Genomic DNA, 6,000 nt, shown 5'->3' on the forward strand with positions numbered 1-6,000 from the left:
CTATTGTAATTCCACAGCGCCCTGTTTTTCATTACTGCTGCATTCCTGTTACCTTTAGTCGTCACGTATGTTTCGTGTTCCCTTAGTTACTCGGCCCCATTGCTTATCCATACGCCCAGATATTTGTATCTGTTATCTCTAGCGTGACCTCCTGTATTCTAAGCTCACTACCTTCATTGTCATTAAAAATCATGACTGCTGATTTTTTCTTACTGAATCTGAAATCTAACCTATCTCCCTCATTACCGCAGATGTCCACCAATCGCTGCAAATCTTCCTTGTCGCTGCAAATCGCTGCAAATCTTCCATTAGCACTATATCATCCGCGTACATTCATGCTGGTAGTGTCCGTTTAATGAGTTTTCCTTGTTTGACGAAAGAGAGGTTGAAGCCCAGTCCACGTTTCTCTAATTTGGCCTCTAATCCTTGTAGGTACATCATGAATACTAAGGGTGACAGAGGACACTCCTGCCTAAGTCCCCGTTTTACCTCTGCAAACTTGGATACCTGTTTTTCTCACTTTATAACTACCTTGTTACCTTTATAGATATCCTTTAAAAGATTAGTGACTACATCTTCCACGCCTAGTGTGTCCAGTATTCCCCACAATTCCTCTTGAACCACGCTATCGTAGGCTCCCTTAATATCCAAAAATGCTAGCCAAAGAGGCCTGTATTCCTTTTCTGCTATTTCGATGCACTGCGTCAGGGAGAACAGGTTGTCTTCCAACCTCCTGTGTTTCCGAAACCCATTCTGCAGTTCCCCCAGCAGCCCCTCATCCTCTATCCATGCCTGCAGTCTTTCCTTTATAATCTGCATCGCCAGCCTGTAGATCACTGATTTCACTGTTATAGGACGGTAGTTGTTCGTGTCAGCTTTGTCCCCCTTTCCTTTATAGATCTTGCTTATCCTTCTAAGTTTCCATCCATCGGGAATTTATCCATCGATTATTATTTTGTTCACTGCCTCTCCCAAAGCCTGCTTAGACTGCTGACCTAATGTCTTTATCGGCATAATTGGACTGCCATCTGGGCCTGTTGATGGAACCCTTTTCTCAGCCCTTTCCCACTCTAGTTGTGAAAATGGAGCTATTGTGCCACTTGATTCATCCTTGTCTAATGTGGTGCATAAAGCACTTCTTTGTTGAAACTTTTCTGTCACCCTTGTTCTTAAACATTCAATAACTCCGTCCCCTTCTAGCCTGGCACCTTGAACTGTAGTTATAAACCTCTGCTCTAGGCTCGTCTCATTTCTTAGGGAGTTTTGATGGTTCGAAAGTTTTGCAGCTGCCTTTCTGTCTTTTTTGTCTACTTCTGCCAGCCACTGAGCTCCCTTTCTTCTAATCTTTTCATTGATCAGAAGGGATGCATCCCTTCTACAGCTTAGAAAGATGTCCCATTTTCTTTCAACGTCATCTGTCGGTTCACCCCGCTGCTTAGCATGTCTGTGCTCTCCAGAGGCTTCCTGGCGTTTTGCTATGGCTCTCTTAGCTTCCTCATCCCACCAACTTTTGTGTTTGTGTCTTTTTTTCCGGGGTGACTTGTCACGTGCCTTAGCGAGCTCTAGCTCAGCCTCATTAGATTCGTGTATGTCCACACTGTTTTATTATCCCCAGTGATTACTTTCTCAATTTGTTTAGTGGCTATTTCAATTTGCCTTTCTGAATAAAAATTTTCCTGTAGTTGCTCATCTTGTCTCCTTCCCACTTTCACTGCTCTTCTAAAACTTCGCTTGATACGTTTGAGATCACTACCCAGACTTCTGGAGCCACCTTCATCTATGTGAATTTTCCTGAACTTATCATACATCCTATGTGACATCAGTGCATAATCTATCGTCGGCTGCAGCCTTCCTACCTCTCATGTTATTTGCCCTTCACACTTCTCGGTACCATTGCAAATGATCAAATCAAGCCTTTCACACATATCCATGATCATTTTGCCTGTCGGGTCAGTATACTCATCCATATCTTCTCTGTGCGCATTCATATCTCCAAGTATAATTATCTCGCACTCTCCTCATAACTCCTGAATGTCATTTGATATACACTCTACCATTGCCTGATTTTCCTCTCTGGCCTTTGCTCCCGTCCACAAGTACACGAAACCGAGGAGTGTCATTTGCTCTGCCACTTTCCCTTTTAGCCATAAATGTTCCTTGCACTCCTGCTTGACCCTTTGCCAGTCTGTACTTTTATGAATGAATGCCCCAATACCATCCCCCTTTCTGCTGCCTTCTGTTCTATTACAATATTCCCACGCGTAGTCTGCATCGCTAGGAGGTTGTTCCATGTCCCTGAAATGTGTTTCTAAAAACCGTATACCATCGGCCTCTCCTCCCTTAGCTGTTCTTCTATCTCTTCCCACTTCAGCCTGTTCCTACCACCCTGCATGTTAATATGCCCTATGTCTGAATTGGTTCGGCGTTCGTGGCTACGTCTATTTCTGCCCCAGACTCTACCTATTTTAGATACTGGTGCCACTTTGGAATCGCATCTCTCCATACCACCTGTCAAAGAGTCTCCCTGGTTGTTTTCCTCGTTACTAGCTATACTGCACCCCGAAGGGCCCGCTTGCCCCCCAAAAAAGCTTCTGCGCGTCCTGCAAGTCGCCAACCCACCTCATGACCTACCCGCCCATTGAAGTGAATTCTGTCTCGTTGAAAACCACCCCACCTATGCACCTCTCTGTTTATTTTCACCACCTCAAAGCCTTTTTCTCGGCTCATCCGCCATATTTCTTGGTTTGCGTTGACAACCGCTCTTTGCAGGTTGCTATCACGCACCGTTACCTCCGGTATCGTGTATATCACTACCTGAACTTGAGGAGAAGTGGCGCGCATGTCATCGACGCCTTTCGCCAGGGTGGTTGCTAGTCTTGCTGTATCTTCATTTAAGACATTGTTTAAACCGCCTGAAATTATCACGAAGTTTCATCTATCAGCTGTAGTTTTGAGTTTTGCGCTCGCTTGCCTCATGACTGCTTCCAGCTTGCGTCCTGGCAACGCCCCTACTGCAACCCTCTTGTCACCTCTTACCCTCTCTTTGATGGCTTCTGTGCATCGATTTAAATTTGAGTCCCCGGCGATTATCACATGCTGTGACTTTTCAGCTGGAGCGTCCTGCACCTGGGGGCTACTTGCACCTGTGACAACGACTGCTTTGTCCCCTCCCAGCCCCACCACTACTTAGCTGAAGCTGGGCCTTGCGACAATTGAACTGGCTGAACCTGTTTTTTCCGAACTTGCTTGATCTTTCTTCTCCGCAGTTCTGGTTGCCGCTTCCCTACTGTTCTCTTCGTAGGCCGCTCCTCTGTTCCACTTGGCTAGTGCTTCCTCGGAGGACTTCAGCCTTTCTCCCATAGCCCTCGTTTTCTCTTGCTCTGTCGCCAACGCAATCTCGAGTTCGGCGATTCATATTAGCAGGTCACTCTGGGCAACCATCACTTTCTTCATTTTTTTTCTCGACGGCACAATTACCTACACTTCGCGTCAGCCTCTTCTCCCTTCGCTTCTGCAGTTGGGTCCATTTTGAAACGCACCCCGCATCCTGAACACTCTACAGTCTTTTTAATCATGTCTTTCTGACACCAATTGGCCTTATGAGTTGTCTCACTCGATAATTACAAAACACAATCCCTGCCCTACGAAAAAGAGAAAGTCTGAGCTCTACTACAAAAATTTTCGAGTTCAATGTACGTGCACCTTCCCCACGGGGTGGCAAGAGAAAAACAACAACAAAAAAACAAAAAATCAAACACACACAAACGCACAAACTAATAAATACCTGATGACGGACCCTTGAAAAAGCCGTACAATAAGATAAGTGCGGCAGAGATTTTAACTGCTGCCTTATAATTAAAAAGACAAGCTCAAAACATGCAAAACAACTTATCTGCGCAGACGATCGGGAGCGCTCAAAAAGCAAGGATGGATGGATAGATGGATGGATATGGCTGTACCCTTTAGATCGGGCGGTGGCTAGCGCCACCAAGCCGTAATACTTAATGAACCAAAAACTAGATTTATTTTTTTCTTTAAAAAGTGAGTTTGAGGATTCGTACTTTGCAGTGAAGAGTTTAATTTTCACTCGTGCCTTGACTTTAGCCACCAATCAGATAACCTCCTTCTAGTTAAGTCTACCCGCTTAAAACCTATTTTGCCCTCCCGGTCCCCTAACCCCAGTGCTTTGAAAAACTCTGCGCCATCATCCTGAGATATAGGGTGAAGCCCTTTACAGAACATTATCAAGTGTTCGGCAGTTTCTTCTTCCTCTCCACACGCACTGCATACTGTGTCTACCCCTTCGTATTTGGCTTGATATGTCTTGGTTAGCAGTACTCCCGTCCTGGCTTCAAACGGTAGAGAACTACCCCGAGTATTATCTTAGATCCTTTCCTTGGCAATTTCCTGCTTAAAAGTTCGATAGATCTCTAGTGTGGACTTCTTAATCATGCCCATTCTCCACATGTCAGTCTCCGTTTCCTTCACTTTTTTCTTAAGCGATAGTTCTTTTTGGTTTGGCCACCTGCTGTTTTCTAAGTATTTACCAGTCTATTTTCTGGTTCTCTTCCGTCTTTTTGTATCGACATTCTTCATGTACAAGTATACCTGAAAACCTTCCTAGCCCAACGCTCCTCCCCCATTTCTCCCAATCGCTTCTCAAATTTTTCTTGCTGCTAGCTCCCCTGCCCTCAAATGATGTCCATCCCATATCACCTTGTACTCCCTGATTTGGTGTATTCCCGTGAGCTCCTAAAGCAAGCCTACCTATTCCACGTTGCTTAATTTCTAATCTTGCTTGAACTTCTGATCTCATGCACAAGACCGCATTGCCGAACGTCAGCCCAGGAACCATGACCCTTTTCCATAATCCTCTCACAACATCATACCTATTGTAATTACACAGTGCCCTATTTTTCATCACTGCTGCATTCCTCTTACCTTTAGTCGTCACGTATATTTCGTGTTCCCTCAGGTACTCGGTCCCATTGCTTATTCATACGCCCAGATATTTGTATTTATCTGTTATCTCTAGCGTGACCTCCTGTATTCTAAGCTTACTACCTTCGTTGTCATTGAAAATCATGACTGCTGATTTTTCCTTACTATGGATGGATGGAAGGATGGATGGATGTGGCTGTACCCTTTAGATCGGGCGGCGGCTAACGCCACCTAGCCGTAATACTTAGTGAACTAACCATTACATTTATCTTTTTTTTTCCTTTAAACAATGAAGTTGAGGATTCGTACTTCGCAGTGAGGGGTTTAATTTTCACTCGTGCCTTGACTTTAGCCACCAATCAGATAACCTCCTTCTAGTTAAGTGTACCCGCTTAAAGTCTATTTTGCCCTCGCTGTCCCTAAATCCCAGTGCTTTGAAAAACTCTGCGCCATCATCCTGAACTATAGGGTGAAGCCCTTTACAGAACATTATCAAGTGTTCGGCAGTTTCTTCTTCCTCTCCACACGCACTGCATACTGTGTCGACCCCTTCGTATTTGGCCCGATATGTCTTGGTTCGCAGTACTCCCGTCCTGGCCTCAAACAGTAGAGAACTACCCCGAGTATTATCATAGATCCTTTCCTTGGCAATTTCCTGCTTAAAGGTTCGATATATCTCTAGTGCGGGCTTCTTAATCATGCCCATCCTCCACATGTCAGTCTCCGTTTCCTTCACTTTTTTCTTAACCGATAGTTCTTTTTGGTTTGGCCACCTGCTGTTTTCTAAGTATTTACCAGTCAACTTCCTGGTTCGCTTCCTCCATTTTGTATGGACATTCTTCATGTACAAGTAGCTGAAAACCTTCCTAGCCCAACGCTCTTCCCCCATTTCTCTCAATCGCTTCTCAAATTTTATCTTGCTGCTAGCTTCCCTGCCCTCAAATGATGTCCATCCCATATCACCTTGTACTCCCTGATTTGGTGTATTCCCGTGAGCTCCTAAAGCAAGCCTACCTATTCGCGGCGCTGTTCTCCCACTGGATGGATGGATGGATGGAT

This window comes from Rhipicephalus microplus, chromosome 6 (genome assembly GCF_043290135.1).
Source record: "Rhipicephalus microplus isolate Deutch F79 chromosome 6, USDA_Rmic, whole genome shotgun sequence".
Classification (NCBI taxonomy): Eukaryota; Metazoa; Arthropoda; class Arachnida; order Ixodida; family Ixodidae; genus Rhipicephalus; species Rhipicephalus microplus.